General features: G+C 33.9%; 1 long non-coding RNA gene across 1 annotated transcript; it reads left to right on the forward strand.

Annotated features, from left to right (window-relative positions):
* Positions 1–2,634: 2,634 nt before the first annotated feature.
* LOC124442002 lies at positions 2,635–2,951 on the forward strand. Its single transcript, XR_006947057.1, has 2 exons — positions 2,635–2,774; positions 2,850–2,951. It is a non-coding gene; the product is annotated as an uncharacterized LOC124442002 (long non-coding RNA).
* Positions 2,952–17,862: the final 14,911 nt, after the last annotated feature.

The following is a 17,862-nucleotide window of genomic DNA, read 5'->3' on the forward strand; positions in this document are numbered from 1 at the left end:
CACTTAAGTTTTTCCAGGGTTGACTTTTTCATGATTAAAAATTTTGCTCAAATACAGCAAAATTCTATCAAAAGCAAAAAAATTGAATGAATATTGTAATTTTTTGTCAAAAATTTGTGTTAACAGAACAAAAACTTCAAATTAAACGTCTTGTTAAAATAGTATTATCATCCAGTTAAACTCTGAACTGTAAAATCACCGAAAGCGTCTCGAATCTTGCCGAATACGCCATGAATATGCTCGGAATATGTTCGTAAATTCGAACCTGCAATCTCAGAATGAAATGCCACGGTCAGCGTTCAAAAAATTTCGCAATAGTTGCTAAATATAGTAACCTTTAGCCACGGTGCAGCGTTGCAAGCCAATCACAGGGAACGTTTTGGTCATGTGCGCCACGGTGAGCCACGGTGAATGTATTTTGATTGTGCAATAAATACAAGTCATATGTTATAGCTCGATTCTTGTCGACTTGAAAAAACGTTACTTCTAGTTCTACTCAGCGATTAGGATCAATGGAAACTTCTAAAAAGATCGATGTTCTTGAAAAGCTCGTCCAAACCTTTCAGCATGAGAACGCTTGCGAAATTATTTCAGGTGAATTGTCTAACTTGAGACAACACTGTGGTAAAATAATCAACGAGGAAAGGCTTCGTCGTACAAATTCTACTGGCGATATTATGCTACGAACTTGTTCATTTTCAAAACTGCTGTTCCCTGAAAGCCAAATTGAAAGATCAGGACCCAATGATGTCCCTGTTAGGTAAGAATTTACATGTATTGGGGTATTAATTTATATTTTTATTTACGTTTGACATCTTGGCCTTAAATATATGATCAATCCGTTAATTTTCAGCTATTCATATTTAGTGTATCATGTAAAATATATGTCTAAAGCTGTCATTATTTTGCATACTCAGTCTGTCTAATGTACGGCCTAAATAATTTTAATTGTTACTGTCTGTTAAAAAAAAAAGTTTTACTTCAATATTAGTCAAAGCTGGTCCTTTTTAAAATTTAACCTAATCAATAATGTATTATCCTTGTATTCCTGGCATTTTATGTTATCCCCTGATTAAAGAAACTAACATATCATTTTGAATAACTGTTACTTTCTTTCGCGATTTATATAGAATAGATGGAATGAATAAGTCGTCTGAATCCTGTTCGACATGCCTAGACTAGTTCCAAATCTTAGACTACCTGCCTGTGACTTTGACTTTATAATGATGTTACCAAATTAACACAAAGAGAAAATAACTTTCTCAATTTCAATATTATTAGTCTATCTTTAACAGTATTGGTTACCCTTATTTATTCTAATGTCAGAGTCAGTCTAGCAGATTTGTTTCCAGGTATAACTTGGTATAACAAAGCAGCCATTGATACTTAAATACTAATTTTTCTTTTAGTACTTTAGCCAATGGGAATTGTCTGTTCAATGCATGTTATATTGCATTAGTTGGGAATGAGACTATCTCTATTTACTTGAGATTCCTAACTAGTGTTGAAATGTTTGAGAATGCAAAATACTATTCTACCCATCCTGTCATCAAGTCCCAGCATAAAAATGGTGCGTTCACTTCACTTAAAAATGCCTTTGCCATGTGTGTTCACTTCACTTAAAAATGGTGCGTTCACTTCACTTAAAAATGCCTTTGCTCCGATGCAGCTCTAACCTCTTTAGAAAATGCGAATGAAATTGCGGCAGTTTTACAAGAAGCAGTGGAAAGAGCGAATAATTACACCTTTTCACCCTTGATGTGTATGTTTGCTTTGTCCACAGTAATCCAGTGTGCTATTCAGTCATACTACCCAATTACTAATGATGCTGAAGTGAAAGAAAATTGGGATTCGTTGGCTAAAATGTTCAATTGTACAATATATCCAAGAGATTTTGTTGATGGGAGTGCAATTAACTATGTCCATATCTTTCGTTGTGCTGCGATGCCACCTTCTTATGTGGTAGATCAAAAAATCCCATCCACCAAAAATCATTTGGTTACTTTGTTTTTAGAAGACCACCTTTGAACATTGTTTTTATTAATCTTGCAATCTTTACCATTGTTGGATAAACATCTTTGTCGCTGCTGGAAGAAGATCACCTTTGAACATTGCTTTTATTAATCTTGCCATCTTTACCATTGTTGGATAAACATCTTTGTCGCTGTTGGAAGAAGATCACCTTTGAACATTGCTTTTATTAATCTTGCAATCTTTACGATTGTTGGATAAACATCTTTGCTGTTGTTGGAAGAAGACCACCTTTGAACATTGCTTTTTTTAGTCTTGCCATCTTTATGGCTGTTACAAAAGGCATCCTCGCTGCTTTTCGAAAAAGACCATTTGATGGGGCAACAAAGATGGGGAATAATTTTTTTTAGATGAGATTATAACTAAAATATTGTTATATTCTACATTAAAAATGCCGGAATTCGCTTTTCTGAGAGTCTAGATTTCAAAATTTTATAGGGGAGCATGCCCCCAGACCCCCCTAGCGTTGGCTCGCGCCGAAGGCGCTCGCTACGTCACAGGGCCACGGTCAGCCCAGAAGCTGGATCCGCCCCTGTAGCTGTTCAGATGCAGCAAAACACCCACATCTTTTGGAGATGTGGGTGTCTAGCATTAAGCAAAACTTTCGAACTATGAATGAGTTTGCCCCAAAGAAATGGAGTCGGATTTGTTCAGAACATTTTTCTGACCATATGAAGGAAACAGTCGGGAATAGAGTTGTGTTAAAACCGAATGCGGGGCCAACTATATTCAAAAATGCTGTGGTATGTATCATACAATAGTAGTATCTAAATTTAAAATGTGTCCTTAAAGCTTTTTGTTTTTGCACAATTTGACAGAATGTAGACTACAGTGATGAAGGGGCTAAAGGTTTACTAGATGCTGCTAGTTATATAGAAACACAACTCAATATTCCTGTGAATGAAGTATGTATTGGAAAATCTATTGTAAGTGAGGGGGGTTGAATTTGAAAAAAGCCTATAGTGTTATATGGGTGTTACTGGGCACATTTGTGCTTTCTAGGTCCCATATGCCTGTTACAAGACATAATAATTCCATACGTCTTTCGTACACGAAGCGTCTTAGCGTCTTAGCATATAGAATGCAAAAGTAACTGCGATAATGCATCTTTAAAGTTATTTACCGTTACCAAGTAAGTTAATCAATATTCTCTAATATTGAAAGGTTATTTTGCTAAAAATTAATTTGAGTTTTATTTTTTATGCTGGCATATGTTTTTGCATTCTCGAGATATACACGCGTGGAGACCACGCACTTTAAATTACTCTTGGTCTTGGAGGCGGGAAAATTTAAAGAGTCGTTTTTGAAATTTGACAAGTCTTTGTTTTGGTAAGTCGATTCTTTTACTATTGCCTTTTTTATCCTTGTCATTCTCGCTTTTACAATGCTTTTCTGTAATTCACATATTTAGTCGAAATATATCGGTACTGTATTATATTTAACACAAAAAGCGCGTTTTTTTCGGCAACTTATTTTTATGTTCAACATCGGTGTTGCTTGTTTTTTAGTCTCGCAAACACAGTTAAAATAAAAGAGAAGTAAGCATTCATGCTACTGTTTTGTTTATGAATCATATGTTCAAATACTAATGTTAAACATAAACTTATACAAAGAAATTACTTAATCTCTTTGTATAGTGGCAGAAGGAAAGAAAAACGAAAGTGTAATGGGTATGTTTTGTGAGTTATATTTTTCAGTTTAACTATTTGTTGTTCTTACACTTAATATACTTGCAGAAGTGGAGGATGCTACAGACCATCAAAAGAGACCACAAAAAGAAAAAATCATGTGGTCATCCTATGGTATCTCTACCAATTCTCATACCACTAAAAAAACTTCCAGTAGTGCCAGTACAATCATATTGAAATTGGAAATGAAATATAAACAGTTTTTAATGAAATATAAACTACAAATCAACAAAAGAGACCACAAACAGAAAAAGTCATGTGGTCATCCTATGGTATCTCTACTAATGAAAAATAAATAAACAACAAAGAAATAAGAATGACAACCCTATTCTGTACTGCAAACTGTAAAATACTTATTATATTTTTGAAATGTTAGGTTTTACAGTGAAAACATTCAAATACATTTGAAGTCTGCAATAGATAATATTTTCCAATTGCAGCATATGAAGAAGAAGTCACTACAAGTGTGGTGGGGACTGGTGGTGGTCCATCCCAAAGTATGACTTTAATCGTTTTCTACAGAATATTTTTAACCCTACTTGATTTATATTATTGTAATACTTTATTATTTTACAGATAGAAGAAACAAATTTAATGGTATGATGTAATATATTGCAATTAATTAAAGACTTTGTTGTAATAACTTATATTTTAATAGACAATATTTTCCAATTGCAGCACATGAAGAAAAAAGCATTAAAAGTGTGGTGGGGACTGGTGGTGGTCCATCCCAAAGTATGACATTAATCTTTTTATACAGAATATTTTTAAAATATTTTGAAATATAAAAATTTTTTATGACCCTACTTGATTAATAATATTTTAACATTGTATTACCTTTGTTACATTACAGATAGAAGAAACAAATTTCATGGTATGGTACATAATATCATAATTTGTTAAATACTTTGTTGTAAGAATTACAATTTTTTCAATTTCCATAGGCAGATGTCAGAAGTGTTGTCTTTTTCGGCACCACATAACTGAGTGCAGAGCAAGTAGGTTCACATTTTTGTAGTATAGACTCTTGTTGTTAATATAACAATCTGAAACATTAATATTTTTCAGGAATGATGTGTCGATATTGCAAAAAAAAAGGGCATGTTAAACAAACATGCCCTATTTTAAGCAGAAAAATTTTGTCTACTCAAAAAAGAGTAACAAATGTTTTCAAAAATTTCCAATTTAAAGGCAAATTAATGTAGTTTATTGAAAAACAAAGTTAATTGTGTTAATTGTGTTATTATTATATTTGCTTATCACATTTTATTGGATATTACAATTTATCTTATTTATATCTCATTTTCTTTTTCAATTTCCTTTGATTGTACTTGGTACAACTGCTTTAACAGCACCCTGTTATAATAAGATATAGACCAACATTGATACAACATTTAATAAATACATATTATTATATTGATTGCTTTTACCTTTTTGCAGAAATTCACAATTTTCACTAAATAGTTGTGTACAGACAAGCAGTATATCGCATGTAAATCTTATTCTCTTAATAAATCTAAAAAAAATTCAAGTTTAGAATAAGTTTATTGGTTTACTTGAGGCTAATATCCGTTAAAGGCACCTGTTTTTTGTTTGCATTATACTTCACTACAGTGCTCGCACTCAAAGTAAGTTATATCGTGAGAACAATGGTTTTATTTAATGAAACAGAGACTTTGTCGTGGTGACAAACTTAAAGATGGATTTCAAAATGGTGAATGGTGATAATAACAATGTAATAGTTCTTAAAAGAACTGTTTTTACCAGATCACTAACCAAACAATTCAAAGGAACCGTTATTTACAGTTAGAAAGAGACACTATGCATTTCGGCAGACTACTCGACGAGTAGTGTCTTGTGAAAATTGATTTGATGTCGAAACTTAGTCCTTATGTGTTCCAGTCTTAGTGTAGATTGATCTTTTGTATAATTACAATAGCTATGTTGCTGTATATAAATATTAAAGTCTTTATCACAAGGAATCCAGTGCAGTGTCTTCATTCCGTACAATTCACTATTGTAAAGTATTTTGTGGGATTTTTCTCTTGTTACTCCTACACCATTCGCTCATCATTAAATAAGATTGAACATTCAATTATGCTATTTTACTTAACAGTAGAACAATAGAATATTCATTAACTTGAAGGAAGAATCAAGAGCACCAGCAGACAATAGCATTTATTTATACTGCTTAACAATTGGCAACATTCAAGTCGCATTAATGTGCTTTCAATTCAAGAAAAGTTCGAATCATTTGGATAAGAAAATATATAAATAAACAAATGTATATGTTGTGCAACAGATAGTCTGTTGTAATAGGTATAAACTGTGGCACATTTTCTGTTGCAATCGCGACACTGCACTTCTCCTTTCTTACAAAGTATATATATAGATGTTGTGCTATTGATTGTTGAATGCTGCTCTTGATGATAAATATTCTACAGCACTATTGATAAGTCAAAACATGTAAGTGAATGTCCCATGTTATTAGATGATGAGCAAATGATATATTTGAAGAAAGGTGTTAAAATACTTTCTTCTGGTTATTTGCTAGGAATAAATGTCTGCAAAGAAGAAAAAGATGAGAAAACACCAACTCAAATTCTATAGAGAAAGCCGCCAAATTCATATCATCTCGCACAGCCCACGTTAAGGAAACTTTCATATTGGCAAGTCATAGCTTACACTGAACAATCTTAAATATTCACAGCAGATTTGTGCCTCCTGTTTTTGTGCGGCAAATGGATTATATTATTTGGTGAATTAGGAAAATTGAGAGGAGAATTTTTATACATATACCATATATATTATTTTGCAAAAAGTTATCATTCAAACTGCTGGCATCCTTTGTAACAAATAGAATTTAATTTTTGGTGAATCAAACATGGCAACAGACTCGTAGAAGGTAATTCCTACTGCTTTTTGTTTATGAAAAATTTTATTTTCATTTCATTTTGCTGTTAATGTTTTCTTACTAATTAGAATCATTTTACAACCTTTTCTTACTAAATAGAAACATTCTATAATGCTTTCTTACTAAGTAGAAACATTCTATGATGTTTTCTTACTACTTAGAAACATTCTATTTTGTAAAAACTTGGCCAATTATTACGACGCTACATCTACGTATGCACAAACATGTAACATTCGTAAAGTTTGTAAAAACTTGGCCAATTATTACGACGCTACATCTACGTAAGCACAAACATGTAACATTCGTAAAGTTTGTTTGTTAAAACTTGGCCAATTATTACGACGTTACATCTACGTATGCACAAACATGTAACATTCGTAAAGTTTGTTTGTAAAAACTTGGCCAATTATTACGACGTTACATCTACGTATGCACAAACATGTAACATTCGTAAAGTTTATTTGTAAAAACTTGGCCAATTATTACGACACTACATCTACGTAAGCACAAACATGTAACATTCGTAAAGTTTGTTTGTTAAAACTTGGCCAATTATTACGACGTTACATCTACGTACGCACAAACATGTAACATTCGTAAAGTTTATTTGTAAAAACTTGGCCAATTATTACGACGCTACATCTACGTATGTACAAACATGTAACATTCGTAAAGTTTATTTGTAAAAACTTGGCCAATTATTACGACACTACATCTACATACGCACAAACATGTAACATTCGTAAAGTTTATTTGTAAAAACTTGGCCAATTATTACGACACTACATCTACGTAAGCACAAACATGTAACATTCGTAAAATTTGTTTGTAAAAACTTGGCCAATTATTACGACGCTACATCTACGTAAGCACAAACATGTAACATTCGTAAAATTTGTTTGTAAAAACTTGGCCAATTATTACTACGCTAAATCTACGTACGCACAAACATGTAATAATGCTCCCGGGCTTAAACCTTTCGCTTGATCAAGGTGAAAATTAAAGACTTGCCTTTTCCTCTTTGTGAAGTCTCGCATTTTACTCAGATAAATCGAGAAATCTTCACATTGAAACAAAGAAAATATTTCTGTATATCTTAGTGAAATTCGCGCAAAAAGTCTACTGAATTTTTATACTATAATTTTCTTTTAGATATTTTTTCACTACAGTGAATTTCTTGGGGATATTGGTGATTTGTTGATAGGAGATGATATCCAGTTTGTTGTACAAAAAGATATGTATTATGTTATTAACGTTAGTTATGTATTATGTAGCTATTGCTCATTGTCGGACATTATCTACCCCCCCCCTTCTGTACTTATGTTAATCACTTACTCACAGGGTAAAGAAGTTGCAGTCTCGGTGGAGCGTCTACCAGAAGGTACAGTGAAATTTGATGATGTTAGCAAAGACACATTTCAAGGCACCATCGAGAAAGTACATTGTCGGACAAAAAGACAGGAACCGTTAAATGGTGTGATATTGTACAACACAAGCAATGGTAGTTCACAGCTGCATAGTGTATCAACCAATCATATAGTCACCATAGTGTATCAACCAATCATATAGTCACTATAGTGTGTCAACCAATCATATAGTCCCCATAGTGTGTCAACCAATCATATAGTCACCATAGTGTGTCAGCCAATCATATAGTCACTATAGTGTGTTAACCAATCATATAGTCACCATAGTGTATCAACCAATCATATAGTCACCATATTGAATCAACCAATCATATAGTCACCATAGTGTGTCAACCAATCATATAGTCACCATAGTGGGTCAACCAATCATGTAGTCACCATAGTGTGTAAGCCAATCATATAGTCACCATAGTGTATCAACCAATCATATAGTCACCATAGTGTATCAACCAATCATATAGTCACCATAGTGTATCAACCAATCATATAGTCACTATAGTGTGTCAACCAATCATATAGTCACCATAGTGTGTCAACCAATCATATAGTCACCATAGTGTGTCAATCATATAGTCACCATTGTGTATCAACCTACCATATAGTCACCATAGTGTATCAACCAATCATATAGTCACCATAGTGTGTAAGCCAATCATATAGTCACTATAGTGTGTCAACCTATCATATAGTCACCATAGTGTATCAACCAATCATATAGTCACCATAGTGTATCAACCAATCATATAGTCACCATAGTGTGTCAACCAATCATATAGTCACCATAGTGTGTCAGCCAATCATATAGTCACTATAGTGTGTTAACCAATCATATAGTCACCATAGTGTATCAACCAATCATATAGTCACCATAGTGAATCAACCAATCATATAGTCACCATAGTGTATCAACCAATCATATAGTCACCATAGTGTATCAACCAATCATATAGTCACCATAGTGTATCAACCAATCATATAGTCACTATAGTGTGTCAACCAATCATATAGTCACCATAGTGTGTCAACCAATCATATAGTCACCATAGTGTGTCAGCCAATCATATAGTCACCATTGTGTATCAACCTACCATATAGTCACCATAGTGTATCAACCAATCATATAGTCACCATAGTGTGCCAATCATATAGTCACTATAGTGTGTCAACCTATCATATAGTCACCATAGTGTATCAACCAATCATATAGTCACCATAGTGTATCAACCAATCATATAGTCACCATAGTGTGTCAACCAATCATATAGTCACCATAGTGTGTCAGCCAATCATATAGTCACTATAGTGTGTTAACCAATCATATAGTCACCATAGTGTATCAACCAATCATATAGTCACCATAGTGAATCAACCAATCATATAGTCACCATAGTGTGTCAACCAATCATATAGTCACCATAGTGTGTCAACCAATCATATAGTCACCATAGTGTGTAAGCCAATCATATAGTCACTAAAGTGTGTCAACCTATCATATAGTTACCATAGTGTATTAACCAATCATATAGTCACCATAGTGTGTCAACCAATCATATAGTCACCATAGTGTGTCAACCAATCATATAGTCACCATAGTGTATCAACCAATCATATAGTCACCCTAGTGTATCAACCAATCATATAGTCACCATAGTGTATCAACCGTATAACCAGAGTATTGACAACCTTCGCTGTAGGCTTCACTATAGTCATTTGACGGCTACTAGAATTTCTCAAAAATGGGGGAAGTTGAATTTTTTTGGAGAAATTATTAGATGTTTTTTGAAATTTCGCGTACTATAAAAGAATATGATTAAACACAAAATTTTATTACATTTTTAACTATAAGAGTGAACTAGATTGAATGATTCTGAACAGTATTTGAAAACAATTTGGAACATAACATCAAGTTTTTAGAATAAGGATGAAGTCAATATTTGAAATAGGATAACGGCTGTAATACTTTTTATCTAAATACATTAAATAAGACTTTTCATACATTCATGTATTTTGGAGAAAGTGAAGTATGTATGAATATGTGCGCACTGTCATCTCGTTAATTTACCTGACGTAAGAAACAGGAAGTTTTAGTGGATGGAGTTTACTCTGTTATCAACTATGTTAGTGTTAGTAAAATGTTGCTGTTCTTGACCTTTCCTGTTTTCGCTTATTATCCCCATTATAACATTCATTTTAAACTCATCCAAAGTTATCGAAATAATTGAACTTTCTGATGATTTGATTGCAAGAGTGCTACGAGCATTGTGTTTGGCTGTAGACTAGAGATCAACAAAAAAGAAGAAATGGGTTGGAAGCAACGACACAAGATTTTACAAAACAAGAAAAATTCATGTGATGGAAAAACATATCCTCTCCTATAGTTTGTTGTCAACCCCTCTCCTTGTTCTTCAACACTGGCCGGAACACCCACCGAAAGATTGATCTAGGTAGTCGGTACCAAACTTTCGTAACATTAAACGCGGTTAAAATTTACATTTGCGTTTAAATTATGATTGATTTACAGAAAATATCAACTTGTTACAAATACAGAAACACAAAATATCATTCAGAGATTCTCGACTCTAGATATAAAAAATATAGCCAACCCTATCACGAGTTTCTCCGATTCATTAGTTTTTATTAGTTGGAACACACACCAACGATTATGATGCATGAGCTTTCACTTCCTAAGAATATGAGCAGACGACCATCGAGTAAAACAGTTTCTTCTCGTCATGTAATATCAAGTAGTCTATTGATATCTTTAAATAATCACGTGTTAATTATTTATAGTTCATCTGCTTTTTTTGTCCACCTCCTGCTTACTTAATGTTTATTAAGTTCATCTTTGTCATTCATTTATATCCTATAAACGGTAGAAATGATGGAGCTTTTACTGGTGCAGTTGCTGCTCCGGGTTGGTTTTTATTCTTGTCGTATTAGCTGTTCGTTAGGATCATTCTAAACTCTTGTACTCGAACGTGCAGTAAAATGCGTATTGAAGTTATTCGACGACTACTGAGAACATTTGATGAGAGTGAATTCTTGACATTTCAGCCATTTGGCGTTATGATAGAAAAGAATATTTTATCAGTGTTATTGTTGGCACCAGCCGACTTGTGCGAGCAACATTGCTTGGTAAATCTCAAGAGAATGGTTGCAAGCCAAGAATATTTCTGAATTTAAATTTAAATTTAAATTAATCACATACTTAAAGCAAACACTATACGGTGACTGCTTACTTTCATCTCTCAATCTATAGGTTAGCTTAACAACCGTTTGATGTGTTCATCGAACTTATTTAAGAATGATTGTAATTTATAGAGAAATAACAAAAAACTTAGCTTAATGAGAGGAAAATCAAAACTCAACTTCATGTAACAATATGTTTACTCAATCTGTCCTCTTGGTTCTTACCAATGGCTATCATTATATTGGACTCCTGTGTATACGTAGGCACTGGATGTACGATTTGGAATTGTGGAAGAGGTTTGTATTTTGGAATCATCAGAATATTCCTACCCACTATGAGAAAACCCAAGTACTACAGTAGCTCTTAGCAAGGGTTTGTTTAGGTAGCTAAAGTAGCTGATATAACAGCACCATTTTTTTACCCCACAAATTGTTCCATAGTTTTCCTCGTGTTATAGTTGTACATAGTGTCATCACGTGAATCTACCTGGCATAATGAGCAAGGAGTTGTAGTAAATGGAGTTGACTCTGTCAACTTTTAATATTTTTTTGCAAGTATTTTTAAACATATCTCCCTGCTAAACTAAATATTACACTAGTTATAATAATTGCCAACGAATGTAGGATCAATTCAAACACTATGACATATATTAATTTTGTATAGTTTGTATTTAATTCTTTCTTATTACAAGTAAACGCAGGCTTTCAGGGGCATTAGTGATTAAATGTCCACCAAGCAGAGCCGAAAAGTCCCGCGCCGCCTGACGGAATTTTTCTAAACCTCTGAGGAGAATATTTAATCACTAATATCTCTGAAAGCATGCATTTACATTGTTATAACAAGCTTGCGAAGGGAATAATCAATTCATTAGACTCTTCTGTTTCACAATGATTTTATCCAATTTTGAGCTCACTTATTTTTTAATATTGACAACAATCGATGTTTGAAGCATACATTGTTCATGGTCAGCGATAGAATAAACAATTCTCCTAGCTACTCAATTGTGAATTCTGTTTTTGAAGCTATGTATAATTACCTTATCAATTACATATACTGTAGTTTGGTTATTGTTGAATTTATTAATGGTTGATCACTGGTTTCCCTAAGTAAGCTCAGCTAACTGTTAGCTTGAAACAAAAAAGTTTCTGATGCGAGGGAAAGACGATTTCTGTTTTCACTCAACGACATAAATTGTAAGACACAAAGGTTTGTAATACTTCAAGTTTGTTGATTTTGAATAATATGGCTAAATTATTCGTGTTTCAATCTGAAGAATTAACGACGTAACAACAGTCGATCAAAAGGACATTCAACTTAGTAAACTTGCACTGGAAGTATTGTGGTTTTAAAGGACATGCTGAAGATATCAAGCTGTTAAACTTTTTATTGAGCAGAATTGAAAGTGATCAACCTGTGGAAAAATGAAGATGCAACCTGAAGCAAATTCTACATGACGAAAATGGAATTTGAAAATAATATAAGTGGATTGCGTGTTACGTCACGCCACCGTGTTTCTGGTGAAATACAAAAGAATATCTTGTCAAAGCCATTGTTGACACTACCCAACATGGGTGGGTCACATTGTTTCATAATTTCTTGAAGATTGGATGCAATCCAAGAATTGGCGTTTTGTTTTATTATTCATGCATTCGGGATATTTAGTCTAAGGGGCCGATTACATGGACCGAGTTGTCCCGGCAAGGTGAGTTGTCTCGGGTATCCGGGTTAGCTTTTTTCAAGCGATTACATGGACTGAGTTGTCCCGGCAGGGTTAGTTCTCTAGGGTACTCGGGCTCCTGGCTCCGGGAGAGACTTCGAATTTTTTGCGGGAAAATATGGCGAACATTTTGTAAACAATGAATTTTTCGCATCACTCCATTCTTGTTTCCTGTCTACTTTTTCAATTTTATTGTTTCATTTACTTATGGGCAGCATACAAGCAATACGTTCACAGAGTTTTTATAGTTACTATGCCACAAAAAAATCAGTAGCTGAGAAAAAAGCACGATACATAAGAGCTAGAAAACTTAGTCGGAAAAAGCGAGCTATATGGACCAAAAAAGGAAGAACTGACTTATGGTGGAAGAATATGTTTGATGGAGTTACCCCAGATAATGAGTGGAAGCGAAACTTTAGAATGTCGAAAGAGCGATTTTTTCAATTGTGCGAGGAGTTGCGACCTTACATTTCTGAAGGAATAAACACTCCAAATTATAGGTCACTCTCTCGTGAAAAAAAACTCGCTATCACTTTATATTACCTAAAAGACACTGGTTCTATTTGGATGACGGCGAATGCCTTTGGTGTTCATCAATGTACAGTTTCTAAAATCGTTTTAGCTGTTTGCAATGCAATTTGTATACATCTTTGTCCAATATATCTGCACCTTCCACAAACGGTAGCGGAAATGAGGAAAAAAGTTGCTGAGTTTGAAACAAGGTTTGGCATGACTCAGGCATTTGGCTGCATTGATGGTACTCACATTCCCATTTAAAGACCGTTGGTTGATTCTCAAGATTACTTCAATTATAAACAGTTTTTCTCCATTAATGTTCAAGCTGTTTGTGATTCAAATGGCTTATTCATGGATGTTGACTGCAGGTGGCCTGGCAGCGTCCATGATGCAAAAGTATTTTCAAACTCATTCATAAATAATGAACTAAAATTGGGAAGATTACCACAAACCTTCACTCATGTTTTACCTGGTCATGACAAGATACCTAACTACCTCATAGGTGACCCGGCATATCCTTTAACACCCAACTGCATTAAAGAATACCAATCATGCTTAAGCGATGATGAGGTAGTTTTTAACAACATGCTAAGAGCCAAGAAACCCAGTAGAATGTGCATTTGGCGCCTAAAGGCTAGATGGTCAATTTTGACAAGAAAAATGAACCTTAAACTGGATGCAGTACCAAAAGTTATTTTAGCTTGTTTTGTTCTCCATAATTTTTGTGAGATGCATAATAGAGACATGGATGAGGAGATTGTCCAAAATCAAATAGCTAGGAACAGAGATGAAGAAATAGCCCACAAAAACAGCCCAGATCCAGTGTACTCAAGTACCACCAGGGAAGGAGAACTAGTCAGAGACACACTAAAACAATATGTTAATGCACATTTGCTTTACTAGTCTTTTTAATATTCTCAAAGCAACAGTTTTTTTCTTCAATTACATGTTTATTTTATAAACAAAGAACATTTGTTCCACTCTAACAAAAACAATGTAACATAAAGAATTACTCAGTAAGAATTCAACATAAAAAATAAAACAAGTATGATGTTTTTAACCAATAAAATGTTAAAAGTCAATATTGATGTTGATGTGGTTGCAAGGGTTCTCCATTGCTTTCTACATGGGGAATATAGAAAGACTGGCCAGACATATCAGGTGGAAATATGTAATTAGAGGTATTAATACCTTGGTGAAACTGCGGCATAAGATTTGTGGACTGCATTCGATCTGATGGGTATGGTGGCCTGATGTGCTGTGACGATTCACATGATTTTTGAATTGAAGAAGCAATAGCAGTCATTGAAGCACTAATTGCCTTCAAAGACTCTGCAAATAATAAATTGGATTCTTTCAGGGAATTTGATATCTCTTTACGAAATTGTTGTTCATCTTTTGATTCTTGCATCAAGATTTTGTCGCGTTGGGAAGCTGATAACTGACGTTCCATGTGCCTACGTTTGTTATCAATCAATGTGGGTACCACATTCATTTTCCGCTTGCCTCTCATTGCTTCATGCTTTTCTTTCTCACTAAAAGTATTCTCGCATTCTGCTATGGACTCATGATGAGAACTATCAGATATGCGAGAAGATTCTTCTATTACATCAGACAAAGTTGTATTAAAGTCATTAATTTCCCAGCCTTCCTCATCTTCTTTTTCTGCTGATTGCACACCAAATTGCAATGGTTCTGTTGCAGGTGATCCTCCCCATATTTTGACCATAACATCATAAAACTCCATAACCATTTTTCCTGAGCCTGATCTTGTACCTGAGGTAACAGCATTACTAAATTTCTGTCGCAGATGTTTTATTTTTTCTTGAACTCGAGTATATCCTCGTCGAATTTGGGCTTTGAATTTTTCACATGACCTTGTATAATCCTCCTTATTGTCTTCTTCAGTATATGCAGGAATCTCTGTCGGCCCAAACAATGAACCGTCACGATATTTGTTGGCCAAAATAATTCTAACTGATTCATATTGTTTAACTTTGTCCGCATTGAAATCTGAGTTTCTATACTCCATTTGAGATTTGTACTCGAGCAACCCTTCCAGTAAATCCTTGACCATTTCTAAAGTCCACTGAAAGCGATTATCTATGTCGATCGTGGCAGATCTTTTAGATTTTTTACTTTTGTTTGCATTATCGTTTATAGAGCTTTCCGCCATTTTGCAAATTTAAACTAAGTGCGCATGCTTCACACAATAGCTTTCAACTCGCTTACCCGGGGCAACTCGGGAAAAAGTGATTACATGAGCGAACGAGACAATTTTCATCCGGATAACCGAGTTGTCCCGGCTTTCAACGACCGATATCCCAGCAAAGCGAGTTGACTCGTTTCCCATGTAATCACAATGCTGTTTTTAATAGTAATTATAAAAGAGGCCGCGGTATCGGTAAAATTGTCTCACCTCGGCTAACCGGGACAACTCGGTCCATGTAATCAGCCCCTAAACGTCCCTAATGAATATTATGATGAGGAAATACGTCAGTAAACGTCTATGTGATAACAAAAGATCTCGAAGCAAACATGTTATTACATATGCTGTTAATGACTTAATGTTGACAATGACCATATATAGTCTCTGATTAATAACAATTCATGTCGGCGGCCATTACAGGTAATTTTACAAATGTAAATAAATTTCGTAAAGCAAATAGCAAAAATTTTGAAAACAAAAATAAAACAGGTATGAATGCCAACTTTTACAAAACAGCGAGGACAAAAAAGTAAAGAAAGCTTCGTTTCAGTTAAAATAATCCTTTATAATAAACCTTTTATTATATTACCTAATTCGTTTATTCGCTCTTCGAGCCTGCGATCTGCTCATAAAGAATTAAATGATCCGATATTTCTCTTTAAAGACTTCCCAATTAGTAAAGGCCTTATAATACAGCTAATTTTAATGTGATACTTCGAAATTTATCTGTTTCTACATGTTTTCGGTGCACCTCTTCACATCAGAACGCAGACTTAAGGACAACACTTAAGAACTAATTAACAAAGCTATATTACGAAAAAAATTGAAAAAATTGCCTAAATTAAAATCATCATATCTAGTTTTAATTTAGTTTGATATAATATCCCACAAAGCGGCCGTCCAACGCATAAACTAAAAGTTTGTAATATACCAAGTTAAAATTTATATCGAAATGATGTTGTTTTTGATTCTTTATGCTTAACCCAATCGCTTGAACATTATTTAATAAAGAAGTCATTATTCCTTGAAGCATTGTTTTTCTTCTCATTTCTCACTGTATTTGCGCCGCTGTCGTACTGTGTCCATCGTTTAAACAAACACCAGTAGGCAATAAAGGTACAGCTGGTATTACGTAGTAAATTTTACTGTATAGTTCGGTCCGACACAATTTGTTGTATTTAGGGCCTAAATTTTGCTAATGACTGTTAGCAAAATTGAATTTACAGTTGGTAAAGTTGATAGTCAAAAACTTAAAATACGTTTTATATTGTAACAATATAATTTTTCGTCATCAAGCACTTGAAGTCATTAACCTGTTTTGCCGTGTTTGCCCACACTAGATGCATTATTTGTGCTTCGTTGCTTCGTAGCAATAAACAAAGGTAATTCTCTAAAATATCAAAAACTCTATCTTCTATAACATTGCTTTGTCAACCAACAACAGCATCCAAATTTATAAACAATAAAAATATTATAGTAAATTCGTAAAGGATAAGATTTGACGCAAAAAATTCTATAAAATGTTGAATAACTAGGGCAGATGGCATGAGTGTTTGTATATACTCAATATGGCACTGTACATTTAAGGAAGCCGACAGTCTTGGCCAGCAGTTGCAAGTAAAAGCTTGCGAAAGCCACAACTCTTTTGTTCGTCTGACTTGAACGTATCTTAATTTTTCTATGCTTGTGTAAGGTGTATTTCTGCAGTCGCCTTATTGTGTCCGTTTTTCAATTAATAAAAGAATAAAGGTAAGATAGTAAAATGGAACTTTCTTTATCGTCGATGCCATGTTAACATTTAATACTGCAAATTTTTTCTTCCTCTGAGTTTCATTTACCACAATACCTCCATGCTTGATGTAGAATTCGTTACAGGTTATTACATTCATATTTTGAGTCATATATATTATTATATTTTTGCTCAAATCTCTCAACTAAATCAAAAACAAACCCTATTTCACTGTTCTGTAAATAATTTTGTTCTTCAGCGGCACTTGCAAAAAATAGAAAAGAAATCCGCTTGAGATTTTCGATTCTTATGGAGTATTCATTGTCAGTTAGTACTCCACGAATAACTGCAAACAAAGGAATAACGACAAGCTTGAAAAAATGTAAAAAGTTGCAAAATATTTCCACGATTTTCTGTGATATTTCTGTAAGTTTTTATAAA

Source organism: Xenia sp. Carnegie-2017, unplaced genomic scaffold (assembly GCF_021976095.1).
Source record: "Xenia sp. Carnegie-2017 unplaced genomic scaffold, XeniaSp_v1 HiC_scaffold_1, whole genome shotgun sequence".
Lineage (NCBI taxonomy): Eukaryota > Metazoa > Cnidaria > Anthozoa > Malacalcyonacea > Xeniidae > Xenia > Xenia sp. Carnegie-2017.